Here is a 21500-nt window from a genome sequence, read left to right on the forward strand (position 1 = left end):
ATGTCACCTTCAAGTCTATATGTCCAGAAAATAGACTTTTTAGATTCCCCCAAATCCTTTCTCTGAGTCACTATCAAACTTCTTCCTCTCTAGTGAACAATGGATCTAAGTACTATGTACTTCTTCAGAAACCAGCCAGTAATCATTAGACACAACATAATCGCTTTGACTTGTTAAATGTCAACACTATTTACCCTAAGCAAGATAAGCCTAGACCGAAGACCTAGAAGTCTGATATGATGCAACATGGTGCGCAATACACAAATGACCCAATTTTCTTTTTTTCCTTTTAGGTTATTTTAGAATACATTAAATAACAAAGAGAGGTGAACTTCAATGACTAGCGGAAAAACAACACATAGACTTACCAAGTCACAGTTAAATTTTTTGAATCAGAAACACTGCTTAAACTTCACATAAAAGGAAACTATTATTTAAATAGATTTATATATTTTTTTATCCACAGCACATAAACAGGCAATAGTTATTGAGATTTTGAGCAGGAACAGTTTAATTAACGTAACGTCACTGCGCAAAAAGCAACAAAATGGCCGACTGACGCATACACGTGACGTCATGGCGTCCTGTTTTGACGCCATGACGTCACTACACGCTATATAAAGCGGCCATTTTATAAACATTTCATGGCGACCATGCCGAGGACAACATCGTTCTGTAAACCGCTCCCCAAAAACGAGGTAAGGCTCCCTCTTGCTTTCAAAGCTTGTGCAGGAAAGTTGCATTTAGAAAAATACATCTTTAAACTACAGATGGGGTATATTCAGTTTTTTCATTAAGAATTTGAACTTATGGGCAAAGTAAGCCTTTCAAACATCTAAGCAGGTGAAGAAGGAAAAGATTAATGACCATAGCTGCTACCTTAACCCTTTTCTTTGCCTGAGCATTTGGCTAGCAATTGAGGACCTTCAAAATGTATCACCTCGCACCATGAATCTATTCATCATTCATACACAAAGTATATATTTCACATACTCCGTCTTGCTTTTTAGGGATTAACAATAACAAGGATAAATAATAACAATGGCACTTACAACAAAAAAGGAAGGACCATAGTGAATGAATGTTATAACATGTCTGTATGAACAAAGGGATTCCTCCAAATAATCAAAGCACTACAATTGGGCAACTGCCAATATCAGGATGACAAATGTAAGTAACCAATAAACCTCCTGAAGAACCGTTCGCCACCCAGAACGGGGAAACACGCGCCGAGGACTAAGGTTGAATACTCTAAATCTAGGTTGGACTCTAAAAGTCCAGAGGTGTAAAGTGGAACTAAGAGGATTCTAAAAATCAAAAGTGGACATCAATAGAGACATAAAGTGGAGGACTAAAGTTGAGTAAAGAGGATTCTAATAAGTCCAGAAGTCACACAAACAGTGGATCTTATGAAATTGTTATTTTGTTTTTCTTTCTTTGAATCAAAAGGACTCACAAAATAGTTCTATGTGAGAGAGACAAACAGTGGATCTTACAAAACTCTCATTTTGTTTTTCTTTCTTTCAGACAAAAAATCCTTTTGTTTCAATGCCAGATAAGTTCTAAATGTTTAGATGAAAACGCGCTTAACAAAATCATAATGTGTCAGGGTAAAGATGGCCCAACTAAATATCAAGATAATCAGGATGATAAAGTTCCACAAAGTGAAGGGATGAATAATGCTTTAGAGGTCTGTCCCTTAACTAAGGCTTCAGGTCACCAGGTTTCTTGCTCAAATAACTAAAGGCACAGGCCTTCCCCTCTTTCCTGGGAAGGAACCTTTGGTGTAATGTTGAGTGTCCTAAAAGTATTGCACATAGCTTCCAAAAACTGTAGTAACAATAAAAAACAAAGTTCAATGCACCATCCTCCTGTGTCCAAGTAAACGTATTTTACACGTCTCTTCAAAGAGGCCCTTCCTTTCCTCCTCCCATAAATGAGAAGGGGGTGGTTTTCTCCTCTGCTGCCCTCCTATAGCTTTGTGGCGGGGGTGGGGGGGGTGCGGTGGGGGATGTGAGGGGAGTTAATGAGAAGCATGGCTTTGCTCCCATCTGCCACATCTTCCCTTCAGACTTTTTCCCAGGCTTTCCCCCCTCCTCCTTTCTCTGTCTATTCTTTCCTTCTGCTCCCAGCCATGGCACATCTGAAACCTTGCCTCTCTCCTGAACCTACTATTTTTGAAACTGGTACTTTTTTCTCATTATTCCCCCAATGCTTCTCACTTTCTTTGTCCTGAATTCCCTTTTCTCTCCTGATGCTCTATGGGTCTTTTTAAGCCCATCATTCCTTTCCTACATCTGTGCTCCGCCTCTAGGCCTCTCCAATAATTCTTCCCTCCATTTGTATCCTCAACTTCACTCTGGTTTCCTCTATCACTTTCACACCATAACTGGTCCTTACTTTGTGAACGGAGGATAGCACAGGCCAGGCAACGTGCTGGTGTTGGAATCACATTGCAGAGCACCAGAGGTTCGAATCCCGGATGCGCGCTTAGAAACCGAGCACATGTATTGAGTGCGTTATTAAATATTAAAAAAAAAACAATTAAATAAATAAAAAATAAATTACTTCCCAGCTGGTAGCCCTCACTGCCTTCTTTAAGGGGTGCACTTCTTATTCCTTCACCGACAATCTCTCTAGTTTCTTTAAGCATTCCTTCTGTTTCACTCTCTCCCTTTCTTCCCCAGTGGTACCCTTTGACTCTCTTTCCAAGTGGGTTCCCTCCTTCACTAGTAACACACTCTATTATAATCCCAAATCTTCTTTAATGTCCCACACTTCACATCTCACCAGGGCTTCCAACCTGCAGTACTTCACTGTTTCGTTTTCTTCCTCTGATGGACCCTCATTGCCAGACATTTTGCTTCATTCTCACTCTTCCTCCAGTGCCTCTCACTTTCCTGTCTTTCTCTTTTTGCCAAACCTCCCTGCCTGGGGTACCCCAGGATCTGCCTTCCACCATTAAGCTTTTGCCAGGGCTGTCATAGGCTGCTTGAGCCGGGTGTTTTTTATTTGGTGTCCACTCTGCCCCTGGGCTAGGTTTCAAGGGAACAGACCGCACCAGCCCCACCACACAAGTGCAGTCTCCTGATTGAGCCAGTGCGACCCCGGTCAGGTGGGTGTTCGGGGAGCTGGCCTAAAGTTATATAGCGTGCAGACACCGTTTTGGATTGTGCACTGCTTCTAGGGTTGGTGCACTTCCACTCTCTGGTGCAGTGCCACCTTTTTAAACTGCAGGGCTTCTTGGAGGGATCATGTTCATAAAAAGTATAATATATGTTGGCATATATCGCCATATCGCAACACATTACAATAAGTTACAGACGAAAGAGAGCATGAGAGAGGTACATATGAATACAATAGAAAAAAAGGGAGAAAGACATACAATAACGAAAAGGTGAATGAGAGAGCCAAAGAGTACAAACTCCGTGGTACCACATCCCAATAACATAACAAAAGCAGAATTTAACATGTGCAATGATTCTAGGCAGAATGTTGAATAGATTTTATTTATTTATATTTGTATTTATTTATGTTAGCACATCTCCCCATGGCACAACATATTGCAGTAAGTTACAGAAGAAACCGAGACGGAGAGATGACAAAGACTGCTCCACACAGAGAGGGAGAGAGACCATGCAATGGGCACTGTAAGCGGTGGATGGATATTTGCACAACAAATATCCATCCATCAACAAATTGCAGTAAGTAACAGAAGAAAGGGAGGGAGAGCGAGAAAGAGACACAGCGAGAGATGTGAAGGATGCATTACAGTAACATCACATAATGAATACAGAACATACTCAGAACACTGTAAATTAAAGAGGAAATAGAGAGAGCATGCTAGCCAGATAGCACTTACTGAGTTCAGAACCGCAATTTTTTTACGTACCCCCTTAGTAGATGTAGATTTGGGGGTGGCTTTTCGGGATGCATTGGCATCAGGTCCCATGTGTGGTTTAATGGTAGGAATGGCCTTCTGAGTTCTGGGCGATGTGACAAATCGCTGGATTCTGTCACTTCTCCCGAGGGAGGAGCCTTTCCTTGTGAGGCTAGGGAGGTGAGCTTACTACGGGACACCCTCCCTAGGGGTAAAGGCAAGCAGGAACTCACCTGGCAAGACTCCTCCCATGGGGAGAAGGAACTCCCTTCACAACTCACCAAGCAACCCAACAATGTAAACCCTGTTGGGAGAAAACGGGAAGAATCTTTATATTTCTGCTACAGTGATGTTTCACGTAAAGACAAGTACGTGCTTGGTACTTAGACAAAGAAAACCAATGGAGCCATAGCGAATATGATTAAGACACAAAAGAAGGACTTTCACTAGAGGCCGGGGAAGCCCCAAAGCAGTGTCATAAAGGTGGAAGGAGAGAGAGGGGGCATCAGAGAGACCCGGGAGTTTCGATCAGCTGCTGGAGTGACGCTCATGAACATAGGGAAATGCTGCTTGTCAAGCTGGGGAGGAGCTGCAGAGAACAGACATACAAGTTATCCTGTTTCGAGGGGCAGGCTATAGAGAGCCTGCAAAGCTGAGACTAGTCCCAGGAGGGCCACACAGGAGAGGCCGGAGAGAAGTTGCAGAGAAAAGGTGCCTGCGTTTTGCTGTTCGAGGGGCAGACTAGCAAGTGTCTATCAAGCTGACTCTATTTCCAGGAGGGACATCCGAGGAAGACTGGAGAGGAGCTGGAAGGAAGAAGTGCCTGTGCTGCACTGTTCGTGGAGGAAGCGAGGGAGAGCCTGCAAAGTTGAATCCTGTCCCAGGAGGGACGCACAAGAATGGAGTGGTGGCCAGACTGGGGGGAGAGAGAAACCCCTAACCGAAGCCAAGACCACTCCCCTAGAAGCAAGCTGGAAGAGGAAAGTGAACTGAGAGCAAGAGCCATCCGGACAAGAGGAAGAGAAACAAAGAACAAGAACACCGACCCAATGACACAGTCCCACTACAAGGAAGGTAATGGGGAGAGCGGGAGAACTGGGGGAGAGGCGGTTATAATGATTGGAATAGTCCTCCTCCTCACAGTGAGAAAAACAAATAAAATGATTGAAGTAATCATACTCGTCCCAGTGGGACACACGTTTTCCAAGGAGAGGGAGAAACATCTCGGGGGGGGGGGGGGAATAATCTATAGTGCCAGTGAGATAGAAATAGAGAAAAAGATAGGAAATAATAACTGGGCTCATTATACTCGCCCCAGTAAAATACAACCTAAGAAGAAGATTGAGAAATTTTACTGGGTTCATCATCCTCAACCCAGTGAAAGACAAGCTAATAAGAAGAGTGAGAATCACTACTGGGCTCAGCATACATGTCCCAGTGAGAAACCAAGTAGTGAGAAGAGTGAGAATCATTACTGGGCACAGAATTCTTGTCCCAGTGAGGAACCAAATCACAAGAAGAGTGGGTGAGGAGCTAGGAATGAGATGCAGGGGGTCTGGGAAAGACCTCACTGTCCCTAATCTAGAAGGTATTTCCCTTTCTCAACCAAAAACTAAAGGGGTCTGACTGTTATCAAGATGTCCAAAGCAAACAAAATGTCCCATGTTTGAAATCCTATCCTCGCCCTCTCACACTTAATATAACTATAAGGCGCTAAGGATAATGGCTTTGCCTTGAAAGAGTGCACACATCTTCAATTTAAAAAAAAGATTAAAATGCAACAGAAATCTCCAATGGATAGTGTTCCAGGGGATGGTTCCATTCCCCGGGTTTTTTCTTCACCAAAGTAAACCTTTCAAATTGAATAATTAAGTTCCTGTAGCCCAAGAGATACCTCCCTCCTCTTGGTGTTGTAATTCAGTACCGGGAAATGACTCCCTTCCCGAGGTTTTCTCCTCATGCAATGCAGTTCAAAATCCCAAGGGTATGAATCTTCCATTGGATTCCCTCTTTAGAATGCCACAACTTGTGTGCGGGTTCCAGACTCACACAACACCCGGTATACTCCCCTGCCAGGTCTGTTGTACAGTTGTTTTACAGTTCTTTTATTTTTATTTTTTTGACCATGGTCCGCCTGAACATCGGTAGGCCTTCTCTGCTGCTGTAACACTGAGACTGAGGTGTCGGAGTGTGGCCTGGGATACCTACGTGGGCGTTTGAGCCTGGCGCGGTGAGGCGTAATGCTGATACAGTGTGTTGTACACTGTTACCTGAACTTGTTAAGGACTGAGTCTGCTTGGGCCACTCTTTATGAACGAGATATCTGCCCGCTTGCAGGAGCAGATGACTACCCGGACCCGTCCACGAGTATTCCCTGCTGACCTGGTCCCATTGTGAGTCTGAGGGTCTCACGATCTGATACAGTTGTGCATTAGCGGTGTTTGGGCCTCCAGGAGTCCCTCTGGAGTGTTGTGGTTGTTTGGCGTCCCGGGACTGTTGTGAGTGCATTGTGAGGGCCCGAGGCACGGGTCACTACCTCCTTCGCCGCGGTTCATGTCAGCACTGAAGTTCCTGGCAGAGGGCACCAAGCGCTGCTTGCCATTGTTGCTTGAGCATTAGGAGCAGAATATAACGCCCTATACCTAAGCACCAAGCACTTGCGAGATGCGGCAGCAGTGATCTTTGGGGAGCTCTGGTGCGCCTGTGGATTTGTTGCAGGTACATGGAGTGCAGCGTGACTTGTCCGAGTGGTGGAGCAAACCCTTGCTCAGGGCAGAAGTGGTATGAGGGGCCCTGACTGTTGGCAATGAGGACATTTTTCTGCTTTCCTCACCTGGCTTTCCCAGGAGGGAGCCTGTTGCACGCCGGAGTGCATTTGGAGCTGCTGCTCGGCCGCTGATGAGGATATGTCATCTTGCTCCCCTGCAGCCATTTCCTTGGCTGGCAGCGACGCTCCCCCTCCAGCGTGTGGTTGTCAGTGGGCCCCACATAGGTGCCTTTGCGGTGGATGTGCATCTGCCTGCTGGGGTCTCTGCTGCTGTGGAGGGGGACAGCGGAGTTGGAGGAAGTCGGGCCTGAGCCTTGATGTTAAATGTGTTCCCTCCATTTAATTTGAGGCTCCACTGGCATGTCATGGTCATGAAGTCAGGGGCACAGGCATGCAGGAGTCGCATGCACAAGAGACCTGGGTGGACACTGTCCTGGCGCCTTTGGCACCAGGCTCATGAACAAAAGTCAACAAGAACATTAATTTAACACCAAAAAGCTTTTATTATGGACATAGCACTTCAGATGCATTATCCTTGAACATTCCATCCAGTAAGCGGCCCCAAGTGTATTCTTGGGTGTGGCTGCTAATGGATTGCCTTTGCACGTGCCCACTCTCTAGGAGTGGCTGGTAAGCCGGCTCTAATGGGCATACCCACGATCTCAGCTATATAAGCTGCCCCGATCCTCAAAACAGTCGCTTCACATTATTCTGCACTTGCAAGCAGCGTAACACTCACTATCGCCTGAGGTCAGACTTAGCTTTGAAGATCCTGCTTCCTGGGCATCCTGCTTCCTGCCAGCATACTTACCAACTGGGGGAAGCTGTTCTTACTTGTACATCTATTCTGTGAACCAAGTATTCATCTTTACACTTTCCGGAACGCTGAAATATTCATCTTGGCACTGCAGCACGACACGCTCCATCATCGACGGCAGCGCCTGCAAGGAAAAACGGAAGACAAGGTTAGACATCGAAAAAACAGTCAGTTTAAGGTTGCGCTTTGCCATACTTTGCACTTTCCTTAACCCAGCACTTACCTGCTGTCGAACATTGCGGTAGCATCCATCTTCCATCCAGCCGCCTCTTGCGTCTCACAGCTGCATTAAGGCCGCATTTCCATCTAAGGGGAGAAAACAGAAGAGAGACATTATTGCGGTCATAAATAGGAGCAACATATAAAGACATGAAACAGAACGAACATTATCACAAGAGCTCAAGAAAGACTGATCAATCGTAAGGAGAAGCATAGTCGCAGCTGGACTGGACTAATCCTCATCAGGGATCAGTGAAGGAACTAGATCCCATTCGATGCGCCCCTGCCAGAAGTAGCAGGCCAGAGAGCTTATCTTCCATAATTCACAGGTGAACTTTATGGGCTGGCGTATGCTCACAGAAACCGTACTTTGGGGTGAAGGGTTCGAGAGGTACACCAATCACAGATTGGCGCACTCAGACACTCTTATCTCCACGCAGGACCAGTATCACCACATACCACCGCTAACAGCTTTTCTACTGAGGGATCGGCCTGAAGGGGGTGGTTCAAGTTCAGGGAGGGCTGCAACCCAGTGTAACACGGCATCGTTAATGGCCAAATCCCTCTCATTGCCTGGGGGTGCCAGACAGCTTTGGGGTTATGTGCTCCAAAGGATCTGGCAGACATTTCCTGTGGGGAGGTTTCAGGATTCTTATTATTAACTGAGTTACCCAGGTTTAACTGAGCTTAAGCTGTCTTTTCACTCTTTCTGTCCTGCCAGCATGAATGCCTTTGGGATTGTTTTTTGCAGCCACTAATTTCAATAAGCATTAGGAGGTGCTGCATTAAGCCAGCAGATTCAATGATTGGAGCCAAATGGTCTTTTATATGTGGTGTATTCTGCATCTTGGTGAATTGCTAGAGGACTCTCCTCACTGGCCTGGACCTCCTTCTCTGCACTGGAATCATCTCTGCCTATCATGCTGCTAGTCCTACTGGAACTGTGTGAGGTCCCTGCTTCCTCTGACTCCTGACGCCTCGCGTCTCCCTTACCATCAAGAGTTGCTCCAGATCACTCCTCTCCCTTGTCTGGCCTTTTGGACGTTCCCCCTCTCATTGCTGGAGCACTGCATCACCCTGTTTTCAGTAATCTGGGACGTCTCATGCACCTGACTTGTCTCCATCTGTCTTGCTGCTAGGCTGCTTGGTTAGTTTGTTGTGCAATCTGCATTTTCTCTGTCTCTCTCCCTTTCCATCTCTCTGTTCTGCCATTGTGCTCTCCATCTCTCCTATTTACTCTAACTGCTACTCTATCACCTATCCTACCCCTCTATCGAAGCCTGGAAGGAAAACATTAAAAAAAGATCTCCTGGTCTCCAATGCAGGCCTGCCCAACACCGACACCTACGTCAACACCTCTTCCAGGCAGACTGCCACGGACATCCTCTTTGTCGCTCCCTCTCTGGACCTATGGACTCCCCACATGGTCTAAGTCCTCTCCCCTTTCTCCTTGACGCCCATTAATGGTGGCATCAGATGGGAAGTACTCTTGGCATGCTTTCCATTCTCTAGGTGCATCATTAAGATCTATCGGAATGTCACTGTCATGGTCCAGGGCTCACAACCCAACCTCCTCCTTCTTGATAGGCGTCTTCCATCTCTCATCAACGTCTGCGCTTCTTCTGCCTCGCCTCCAACTGTTAACCCTCTTGCCCCTTCTCCACTACCAACAAGTGTACCACATCCCTGTACTCCTTCTCAGAAGAGCTTCAAAGGTGGCAACTAGCTACCCTCAACTCTCGCTCTGCTGTTAAACACTCCTCTGTCTCCTTCTTGAAGACTTTGACCTTGACGTTCTTGCTCTCACTGAGACGTGGTTCACTGCCAGCTCTGTAACTGCTTTTGACACACTCCTCCTTGAGGGCTACAAGTTCCTCTCTGAGCCCAGTCCTAACCGGCCAGGAGGTGGAGTGGCCTTGATCTTTCCTGAATGGGTCCATGCTACTATCCTTCCCACTCAGACCTCCTCCTTAGAATGCCTTGTCTGCAGGCTCAGTGTCTCTCCAACCCTCTTGTTGGCCTTCGTCACCATCTACAGAACCCCCGGTCCATTCTCCCTCTTCCTCTCTGAGTGGTCTGACCTCTCCTCTTCCCTTCTTGCCTCCACCTCCAAGCTTCTCCTCCTTGGAGACTTCAATATTCACCTCAATGCTCCTGATTCAGCCCCTGGACTCTTCTGCAGCCTGTTACTTTCTTTCCCTCACCATTTTTCCTTCCAGGCCGATGCACTCAGCGGGACATTCCTTGGATGCGCTCACCTCAGCTGACATCCCCATCTCCAACCCTCACTACACCACTCTCCTGATCTGACCATGCTCTCCTGTCCTCGCACCTGGATCTCTTAGGTACCCCAAATAAGCCTCTGCCTGCAGTGCCTGTCTCCTACTCTGTCATTCGGCCGATGAAGCGAGTGTCAGTTGCTGCTTTTGCTGCCACTTTCATTCCACCTCCCGCTCCTGCCATGGACTCCCACACTGACCCTGCCCTTGATAATCTTCACCGTTCCATCACCAACACCCTGGACATCCTTGCCCGTCATGAGGATCTGCATGAATCCTGCCTCCAATCGCGACACCTGGTATGTCTCTGACCTAGCCTCTTTGAAAAGCAAGTGCAGAGTTGCTGAGGGGAAGTGGCGGGCATCAGGCACATCCTCGGACAGACTGGCCTGTCACCTGCTCCAAAGGCAATCCAGACTTTCCACCTGCTCGAAGAAGAGGGCCCATGTCCAAGCCCGCATCTCTGGGGCCACTAACAACACAGGCAAGCTGTTTAAAATCTGCAAGGAACTTGCCAATCCTATGTGGTCTCCACTTCTTCCCTGACCCTCTGTACTTCACTGGCCTCCCACTTATTAACCAATACACAGGACATCTTGTCCTCACTCTCACCTACACCTCTCCTTCATCCCTCCCCAGCTCTTAGGCCTCCCTCGGCCCCCTCTCCCCTTCCCTCCTACTCTCCTCTTTCTCACCTATAGCACCGGATTAGATCTCTAGACAAGTCTCTCTATGTTAAAGGTTATTTGTACCGCGCACTATCACCACCGGAGTGGTCCTCTGGCGGTTCTGAAAAAAAAGGGAAGTGGGGTGAGTTAGTGGGAATAAGCTGGAAAAGTGCAAGAGGGCAGTGATCTGCTGTTAGCAGCCTCAGCCTGGTGCGTCTGTTGGCTGGGCTTGGGGTGTTTTGCAATCAGTAGTCGTGTGCTGTTTTGCGAGTCTATGTGTGGTTCGTTTTGTTGTTGTGGTGTAGTGAAGTTTGTGTGGATTGTTGTGTTGTAGGCTTGTGGTTGTGTTTGGTTAGAGTTTGAGAGGTGTATGCAGAGGGGTCAAATTGTTAGCGGATTGATTAATTGGCATTGCTGTCCTTGCAATTATATCTGCTTGCAATCATCCACTATTCCATCTGAGTGTGGCACTTGCTAATCTTCAAAATCCTATCTAGATGTGAGGCAGGCTAAAGTTAAGAATTCCATCTAAGTGTGGCGCATGTCAACATTCACATTTCCATCTGGATGTGATGCAGGCTAAAGTAGAAGTCCATCTAATTATGGCACATGCTAACATTTACAATCCTATCTAGATGCGACGCAGGCTAATCTTCAGTTCTCTCTAGGTGTGGCACTAGTTAACATTGGCAAGTATGTTAGTATGTAACGCAGGCAACATGAATAGATTTAGGCTGATGGTCACATATCTCTCTAAGTATGCATGATGTAAGTCTATGGCAGCCTACGTTATGGAAAGGTTATGTAGAGTGGTGGGGCCTTTCTGGAGTAGAGTAATTGCTCTACACTCCACTCATGCAACACTTACAGTTTTTGTTGGTGTCTGTTGACTGCTGGCTTCATAGGCTTCCCCTGCGGACACCTGCAGACACTTTATGGAGCCGCCTCTGTTGGGGACGCCCTTTGCCTTGGGGCCCTTTGCCTTGGGGCCCTTTGCCTTGGGGCCCTTTGCCTTGGGGCCCTTTGCCTTGGGGCCCTTTGCCTTGGGGCCCTTTGCCTTGGGGCCCTTAGCCGTGGGGGCTGTCGGGAAGAGAGCTGCTCTGGGAGGGTCAGTTATGGCCAGGGAAAGACCAATCGGGCTGATGGGAGGCGGGATTATCAGGCCCAGAAATCGGGGATGGCTCGGGAGGGACCACGCTGCACCCTAGCACTACGTGCTTTTAAAAGCACTAGAACTGATTTTATGGGGCTGGCAGGAAGCATGGGGGTTAGGGAGAACTCACCTTGCCCGGGGAATGGCGGTGAATGGCGCCAGTGCCACGCTGCTTGCAGGTTGCTGGCCTGTGTTGGTAGTAAAATTGGAGGCCAATCAGAGCCATGAGGAGGTGGGATTAGCAGGCCCAGGAATCTGGGATGGCTCAGGAGGGACCATGCTGCACCCTAGCACTACGTGCTTTTCAAGCACTAGCAATGATTTAAGGGGGCTGGCAGGGAGCATGGAGGTTAGGGAGAACTCACCTTGCCCGGGGAATATCGGCGAATGGCGCTGGTGCTACGCTGCTTGCAGGTTACTGGCCTGTGTTGGTAGTAAAATTGGAGGCCAATCAGGGCTGGGGGGAGGCGGGATTAGCAGGCCCAGGAATCGGGGATGGCACAGGAGGGACCACGCTGCACCCTAGAACTATGTGCTTTTAAAAGCACTAGCAATTATTTAAGGGGGCTGGCAGGGAGCATGGGGGTTAGGCAGAATTCACCTTGCCCGGGGAATGGCGGCGAATCAGGCATGGCGCCATGCTGCTTGCAGGTTGCAAATAACCATGTGATAGCGGCCTGGCCACCAACCAACCCCAAAAAAGGTTGGTGGCACAGGCTGATGACAAGCCATACTGGGTGGTAACTGGGGATGCCACTCAGCAAATGTCCCCTCATAGGAAGTGAGGGGCTAGTCCAGGGACTTATGGTAGCCTAAACCAGTTTTGACCATGTAAGTTCTTGTAAGCCTGTGTTGGCAGCCTCCCTATTAGTCGAAACAGCCATTTTGAGAAAAGTATGCAACTTCGAAAAAACTACCAGGAGTAAGTAAAAACCCATTGGTAATGGCTACCAAAAAGTTGCATTATGCTACCAAAGATGGAAGACTGCTTGCACCCTAGCTACCACAACCTATGCCCTCTAACCAATACAGACCAGGGCTGGGGCAGAAGTGCCCTGGTCACCTGAGTGGTCGCCCAATAAATAAATGGATTCAATGGCAGGGAGCTTCAGAAGTCCTTTTGGCCACTAGGAAGATCAAGGAAACTAAACGGAAAAAAGGCGGGAAAAGCAAAACGTTGAGACCTCAAAAGTGCCCATATAATCTACAATATAGGAATTCTAGCTTAAGGGCCAAGAGTGCTGGAGGACCTCCATTTGCAAGATTCCTAGATTCTATGCAACTAATCACTTTCCAGTTAAGTGTTTCGGGGTTACTTGGCTTCCTTTTTCTTTTGTTGCATTTTCAAGATGGGCTGATAGCAGAGGGTCCACAGCTTGGCTATTCTCATATTCACTTTTGTATTTGACCAAATTGTCAGAAGCGTATACTCAAAATTTCCCTGCCACTGTTTTTTTATCCCAGGCTTTTGACCGATTTGTCTCTGCCTTTTCAGGTGAGGCAATGACATGGTAAACCCTTCAACAGTGCAGCGTCAATGAGCATCTGGCTGGATCAGTCTAGTCCCAATCCAATCATGCCAGGACAGGTCTCTTGATGCACATGGCAGCCCTTGCCAGCTTGAATAATGCAGATCAACATTGGTGGGCTAGGGTGGCCCTAGCTTGAATTGGGGATAAACAGAGTCCTAAAGCCGCTCAGACAGATCTTATCTGGGGCTGGTAGCATACAATTCCTGCAGACTGTAGACCAGGTGGCCACCCTGTCAACACCTCCCACCCTCCAAAAACCTTGAACCTGCCTTTGAAATTCAGAGCGAGCATGTATGCCCTTGGAGCAAAAATACTAAAAGTCGACACCAAGAAAAAAGCTACAATTTAGTGTGCAATGGTTGCACACCTCCACTTGCCCTTCATGAAGTGTAGTTCAGTCTGAATAAAGCTGCAATGCCCTCCCACATTCAGGTTAAACTCTGCTTTGGATAGAGTTGGAGGAAGGGCAGTAATTTCATGTGTTATGAAAGAAACTACTTGGAAGAAACGTAGGTCCAAAGAACCTCCTTTTCTTTGTGGAATACCGTGAAAGCAAAGCCTGCATTTTTCTTACTCGTCCAGCTGATATCACAGCTATTATGAAGGAGACTCCATGTAACCACATCATAATGCAGACATTTAGAGATGTTGCACAATATGGCAAATTGCTCATGGAGACAAGATCTGGACCACTCCACATCACAACTTTCCATTTTGGATTGGTTGCTGTGGCCAACATCATGTGAGCAGGCAAACCCACCCCAAAACAGCCGAAGGACCAAGTCGTACAACACCCATTCGTTATCGGATGGATCTAGCCTTCTTGCCCTGCCCATCTGTGCTCCTGTAGGTGAACAGCACACAGGACTAGGTGGTGCTGCGGGGTCAACTCCCAAATACATTATCAGTCCATAAAGGGCCACTGATTGGGTGCCAAACCCCAAGTTTTGATCCAGTATATGAATATGGTCTAGATAAATCAAAATCAACCTTTCCCCAACAAAGAAAGCTTCTAGGTCTCCAAGTCTCTTCCAAACAGGTGCTCCCCTGCTCCTCCAGAACTATCAAGGACAACATTGTCTCCCTTGCGCCAGCATTGGACGATTTCTATAATCTCTCTTTTGCCACTGTCTCCTTCCTGCTACCCCTCAAGCACTCCCTTTTGCACCCTCTCCTCAAAAACCTTCTGACGACCCCTCCTGCCCAGCTAACTACCAACCTATCTCCATTACCCCCCCTTCCTGGGCAAACTCCTGGATAGGCTGGCCATCTCCCAATTGATCCAACACACTGAATCTGTTGGTTCTCTACACAACCACCATTCTGGCTTCAGAGCAGCCAGAGGCATGGAAACTGCTATACTGAACAACTATGAAGCCTTGGTCTCCAATCTCGATTCCTACTCTCCATCTGTTCTTATCCTTCTGGATCTTTCCTCTGCTTTTGACACAGTCAATCATGCCACCCTGACAAATCGGCTCTGTGACACCCTTGGCATCATGGGCCTGGCACTTGACTGGTTGGCCTCTTTCCTCTCCGGCCGACCCTCCCAGGTTCAACCCACCTGATCTCCTCCTTCTCTCCTCCCTTTCAGTGTTAGGCAGATGATACGCAGCTCTCCTTCAAGCTTCCGTCAACTGCCTCCTTGTCCTACTCTCTCATTCCTGGCTATCTGTCTGCTATTCAGGCATGGTGGACTGCCAATGATCTTTGCCTTAATGCCCGTAAGACTGAGAGCCTTCTGATTTGGACCCCTGCTCCCTCCTTCCCTCCTAACTTCTGGCTGCCCTCAATAGGTCCCCTCCCCTCACCGGCTTGTGAGGCAAAAAACCTTATTGTCATCGTTAACTCCTCTTTCTCCTTACATTGCGGATTTTGCCAAAAAGGCCCACTATCAGCTGCACCTCCTCAGAGGCATCATCCTTTTCCTCCCCCCCCCCCCAAAAACCCAATGTCTCCAGAGCTCTGGTCCTTTCTAGGCTGGACTACTGCAACAGCCTCTTCCTTCATCCTCCCTTCGCCCCCTTCAACTAATCCAGAATAGGACTGCAAGACTTATCCTTGGCATCAAGCCCAGCGACCACATATCTCCAGCCCTAAAATCTCTCCACTGGTTCCCAGATGCTGCTAGGATCAAGTTCAAGACCCTCTGCATCATCCACAAGGCTTTCTGGGGCCTGGGACCCCGCTACATCCAACTCTCTCTCCCTAAATACCTCCCTGCTGGAGCCCTTTGGTCTTCAAGCTCCAACTCTCTGCAGATCAGATGCTTCTCTAAGCAGAGACTGGGGGGTAGATCTCTCTCCTCTGCAGGAGCCTCCCTCTGGAATGGTCTCCCTGCCCCTCTCAGGCTTGAGCCAGACCTCCTTAAGTTCCGGAAGCTCCTCAAGACCCTCTTTTTTTTTTTTTTCTCCTTCCTTCCCCTGCCAATGCCCCCGTCTGCCACTATGAGTGGCTGCCTGATTCCCTCTGCGTCCTACAGAGCACCAGGCCTCCCCACCCAGTCATCCCCTTCTTCGCACTTAGCAGGGGACTCTCACCCCATGCATTCCCTGGCACTCGCCCACCTGGCTTCCCCTTACCACTCGCCAAGCCCCTGTGTCTCTCCCCCACCGCCATCCACCTTTCCACTTGTACTCTATTTTCTTTGCCCTGCTCTTCCCTCCCATCTCAGCACTTTGCATTCACGCAGACCGGCACTCCCCCACCACTCGCACTTCTTGTTACTGCACTTGCATGATCCAAATGTCACAAGGCCTACTAGAACCGTTATTGTTATCTTTCTCCCTTGCCCCCCCCTTTTTTTTTGCCTTGTGGTGCCTTGAAACACCTTTTGTTGTATAGGTGCCTCCTTAAAAATATCCAATAAAATAAGTAGGGGTATCGCTCTTCCTTTCTGTGGTAGCTTCAATTCTCTAGTTTGCCTGGTACACTCTCCTGCCAGGACTTTCAATATCCGCTCTACGGATGCGAGTCTCAGACTTGCCATTCGACTGGTGTGCTCTCCTGTCAGGACTTTCAACAGAACCGTCAACAGCTTCGGGGCCAAGGGGTTATTTAGTTTCCCCAAGTTCTTTTCCATTTGGGGAACCTATATTTTCCTTCTTCCTCAAGTACTGGGACTATGAAGATTAGCCACATAGCAAGCCATAGGAATTTGCCTCCCTCCTGTACTTAGGAGTGCCTTCTCCCACTCCCACCCAGTTCCGCATACTTTTTCTATGGGCTCACCAGTGCTTGAATGGCTTCTGTAGCTTCTCCGACCCACGTACAGGTCCTGCTTCACGTCTGCTCTTATCGGTTTGGATGGTTCAGCTCTGCGGCAGATGGCATCCGGTGTGTCATCCCGGCTTCCCTTGCTAGCACAAAGCTTCCTCTATGCTTTGCATCTCTTGTCGGCGTCTCTGGTTCCTGTGGGGGTGCGCCGCCAACACAGACAATGCCTTGCTCTGCTGCACTCTCCAGCTTTGCTCGCTTCCTCCTTTTCCGCCACGATTCTCTCATGCCTCCGTGCTCGTCTGTCCTCCTGACAGCCTGGTTTACCTGGGGAAGGCTAGCTGGTCAGATCTCCCTGTGTTGCTCAGCTGTTCCATCACTGAGCTCCTGTGCTGAGCTAGGGAGATGCTCAGAACCAATCTGATTTCTCCCAATTACTAAGCTGCTCATTTTTCTTCCTTTGAGCAATCTTTATTCTGGTTGCCCACTACCCCGTGTCAGTGTTTGTCAGTAGGGTGGTTTCAAAATATTGAAGGACATTGTTCAGATGCTTTGTGGGTTGCTGAGGGGGATTACAATACGTCATCAATGCATGTGGAATGGAGAGGGTATCCCTTAAAGGGAAAGGGGATACCATCTCTCATCTAATAATACCTCACCCTCAGCCCCCTTAGTGTCGCCTCCCCCATGTAATCCTCCATCATATAAATGCCCCTAGGGTCAGGATACGGTAGCGGCCGCCGTCCCCTGGTCACATGAGGAGAGGCAACCTCTGGGAAAGGACTGATGGGATCATCGGATTCATCACAAGTGAGAATTATTACTGGGCTCAGCTTACTCGTCGCAGTGAAAGACCAAATAACCAGAATAGTGAAAATCGTCACTGAGTACATCATATTCATCCCAGTGAAAAGCCAAGAGATCAGAGGATTATAAGCTATGCTAAGGACATGACTGCTTATAATCCTCAAGAAATAAGAGAGCGAGAGACTTTCAAGTTTTTTTTAAACATATTTTTATTAAGAGAGCAGTTCATAAGCACGACAGTAATTTATACATTTCCATTAACACACAGAGAAGGAGCATTCAGAGATAAGACGCCACAGCATCCAAGTACAAAAACACCACTTGCAAGATAAGCAGGTATCACAAATCAAGGTGTATGTTCAGTGCTACATCTGAGTCCGAGTCCAGGTCACACAGATAGAAGCGCAGCAATGGCCAGATGTCCTTGGGGCGAGAGGGCAATGGCACTGACAGTATAAATAGTTCCTCATCATCATTTACCATACAGAGTTCCTTCAAGAAGGAGGCCCTAGTTGGGGCAGTGGGGGATTTCCAGCATTTAAGGATACAACGTTTTGCGATGATGCATGATATATTGAATAACCTCCTCGTAGTTTCCTTTACCTTCCCTATGTCGCCCAAAAGGTATTTGAGGTGCGAGAGATCTGCCGGAATGGCTGTGATGTCCTCAAGGAGTACTGCCACTTCCCTCCAGAATTCAGCAACCGTGGGACACATCCAGTACATGTGATAAGGCCCTGCGTCAGGGGAGTCGCATTTAGGGCAGGCGCCCGTGCAAGTATTCACAAATTTAGCTACCCTGGAGGGGGAGTAGTGGAGTTGGTTCAGTACTTTCAATTGGATTAGTCGTAACCCAGAGTTCATAGACACCGATCGGGTTAATTGGCAGTACCGGGCCCAATGCACCTCATCTATCTGGGTGCCCGTGTCTCGTCCCCAGACCTCTCTCATCATGTTGCGTGACGGGGAGTGGGCCTGAACCAGGGTGTATAGTATGGAGACCCCCTTGCCACAGCTATCCGTGGACACCATTGACCTAATACATTCATGGGGTTGGGGTTCTTGTGGGAACGTTGGCCATCTCGCCAAAAAGGCCACCCTCATTCTATAGTATTGAAGGTGTTTAAGTTGACCCCTGCCCACCACTGCAATGAAATCCGTGCGATCACAGAACTCCCCGTCAGAGAACATATCGCCCAGTGTAAAAAGCTTGTTAGGATCCCAGGATTGCTGAAAGGCCCGATCAAATGTGGGGGAGATGCCAGGAAAGTCCCATAAGGGAACCTCTGGGTCATAGGGGGATTCCACGCCGATTCTTCTATATATCTTGGCCCAAGCTTGAGTGGTTGTATACACTGGGCCAAATGGGCATATGCCACCATAGCGCGGGTTAAGGAGCACTGAACGTATGTCGTTTGGGCGGACCGAGTGTTTTTCAATAAGTATGTGTGGGGCTGTGTCTTCAGGATCAAACCAGTGTTTTACGAATTGTGCTTGTGCACATAGATAATATAACTCAAAGTCCGGTGCAGCAATGCCACCCTTAACAAAAGGTTCCACCATTTTATCCCAACCCATCCTAGCTGTTTTCCCATTCCAGATGAACGAGGAAGCAAGAGACTTAAGTTTAGCGAAGAAAGGTTTACCAGGCCAGAGCGGGATATTGTTGAAATAATAAAGAAGCTTGGGAAGAACCACCATCTTTAGCAACGCCACCCTCCCGTATAATGATAGTGGTAGGTTAGCCCACATCTGAAGCTTAGTCACCAGAGTTGACAGCAATTCCCCATGGTTGTGTGCGTATAGCAGGTCTTTATTTCTAGCCACTAGTATCCCCAGGTACCTCACCTTGGAAGGGGCAAAACGAAAACCCTCTATACCAGCCAGGTCCCCTGTGCTATCTGTAAGGGGGGAATATTTCAGACTTGGGCACATTGATTCTGTATCCAGAATGTTCAGAGAATTCCTGTATGTCTGCCATGATGTGTTTTACGTTCTCGATGGGGTCTCGGACCTATAACAGGGTATCGTCCGCATAAAGCGAGATAATCTGAGGCCCAGACATCCTAAGCCCTCTATGTGCGTGGTGTTGGCATATGTATTCCGCCATTGGTTCAATAGTTAGAGCAAAAAGTATGGGTGAAAAGGGGCATCCCTGTCTAGTCCCCCTGTAGAGGCGGAAAGCGGGGGAAAGAGTGGCGTTAGTCAAGACCTTGGCTGTCGGCTGTGTGTACAATAAACGCACACAGTTGATGTAGTAGTGACCCAGGCCAAACCGCTCCAACACCAGAAAAAGATAGGTCCAGGATACTGAATCAAATGCCTTTTCGGCATGTAGTGCGACCACAGCCGCCTTGGCATCCGGGTCTAACTGTGCCATAACATTAAAGAGGCGCCTCAAGTTGAGGGCAGTAGATCGGGCTGGAATGAAGCCCGCCTGGTCGGGGTGGACAAGGATCGACATGTACGGGAGAAGTCTAGTGGCCAGCACTTTTGCAAAAATTTTTGCATCGGTATTAATTAGGGATAAGGGTCTGTAGGACGCCATGTCTTGTGCCGGTCTGGGGGGTTTCAAAAGGACAGTGATAATTGCCTCCCTATTGACTCCGGAAGCACTTGCCGGTCCATCGCCTCCCCCCCCCCCCCCATACCTTCGACAACAGCGGGGCTAACTCATCACTGAACTCTTTATATAGTTCCGCAGGCAGGCCATCAGAGCCAGGAGAGCGACCATTCGATAAAGCTTTTATGGACTCAACAATCTCCTCCACCGTGATAGGACTATCTAGCGTCTCCCGGGTCGCATTGGTTAGTGTGAGAAGGTCGAGGTTGTCCAGGTATCGGAACGTATCCTCTTTATTTTTTTGATCGTGATTAGAATAGAGAGTGGAGTAAAACTCCATGAATGCAGAGTTGATATCCCGCTCTCCATTCACCAGTGTACCATTAGGGGTGTTTATACTCTGGATCGGGTTGTGGTGCCTGCCAGTTCTAAGCATATTGGCGAGGAATCTCCCAGCCTTATTATTCTCCTCGTATCGCCGCGCTCTGGCCGGTGCGGCCATGTACAGGACCTCCCTGTGAGCTAGTTTATGGAATTCTCCCAGTGTTGTGTGCAGTTGTGAAAGGGTTTCCTTGTTCTGTGTAGTACTGTATTCGGTCTGTAGTAAATCAAGCTTCGCCTCAGTAGAACCTAGCTCCTCCAGTACCGACTTCAACATGCCCGTCGACTTGCCCAGGATATTACCCCTAACCCAGACCTTAAATGCATCCCACAGAGTCGCGTAAGTTGGAACTGAACCTTTGTTCATTTCCAAAAATTCTGCGATCTCAACATGCAGCGACTCGCATACATTAGGGTCCCTCAGGATTGTGGATGGCATTCTCCATCTTCTCGCCGGGGGGAGAGCGTCCCTCAAGTTTGTCAAGTGTTATCAGTGAATGATCAGAAAGGGTACGGGGTGTATATCACACCTAGAGATGGCCTCAACTAGGGATTGACTAATGATCCAGTAATCAATGCGCGAGTGAGAATCGTGCACCGACGAGTAGAAAGTATATTTCTTCTCCCTCGGGTGTAGTACCCGCCATGCATCAAACATGCCCATCAGTTGTTTAACCACTAGTGCCGCCCTGGTGGGAGTCCTAGGGACCGTTGACGAGCGGTCTAGGGATTGGTCTAGTATCATATTGAAGTCTCCACCCCAGACGACCCACACCTCCCCAAATGAGGTTAACATATCTGCTAGGGCACAATAGAACTGTGGATCATCTAAATTAGGGTCATATGTGTTTATCAGGACCGTCTGGTGCCCAGCCAACTCCCCCAATACCAACACGTATCTTCCTTGTGGGTCTATTTTTCTGGACTGATATTTAAAACACAGTTTAGGGTGTATAAGAGTCAACACTCCCCTGGATTGTGTCGAATAATCAGTGTACTACCTGTGGGATCCCCATCTAGGCAAAAATGTAACATTGACCTGTCCAAGCGCATGTGTTTCCTGCTTAAACAGTATTTGGGGGTTGTGTCGTACCACATATGCTGAGATCTTTCTTGCCTTAATTGGGTTATTTAACCCCCGGATGTTCCAAGAAAGGAGCTTGATGTCTAGACCTTTATTGTCCCGTGTCATGTTCATACCACAAATCAAGTGGGAAC

At 48.1% G+C, this 21500-nt stretch overlaps 1 long non-coding RNA gene across 1 annotated transcript in view; it reads left to right on the top strand.

Annotated features, from left to right (window-relative positions):
• The first annotated feature begins 640 nt into the window (after positions 1-640).
• Positions 641-21500, top strand: part of LOC138516068 (uncharacterized) — a 111214-nt gene continuing 90354 nt past the window's right edge. The window contains exon 1 of the long non-coding RNA XR_011282217.1: positions 641-698. This is a non-coding gene — a long non-coding RNA (uncharacterized lncRNA). The remainder of the gene's footprint in view (positions 699-21500) is intronic.

This window comes from Ambystoma mexicanum, chromosome 6q (assembly GCF_040938575.1).
Source record: "Ambystoma mexicanum isolate Mex_15411 chromosome 6q, UKY_AmexF1_1, whole genome shotgun sequence".
NCBI lineage: Eukaryota > Metazoa > Chordata > Amphibia > Caudata > Ambystomatidae > Ambystoma > Ambystoma mexicanum.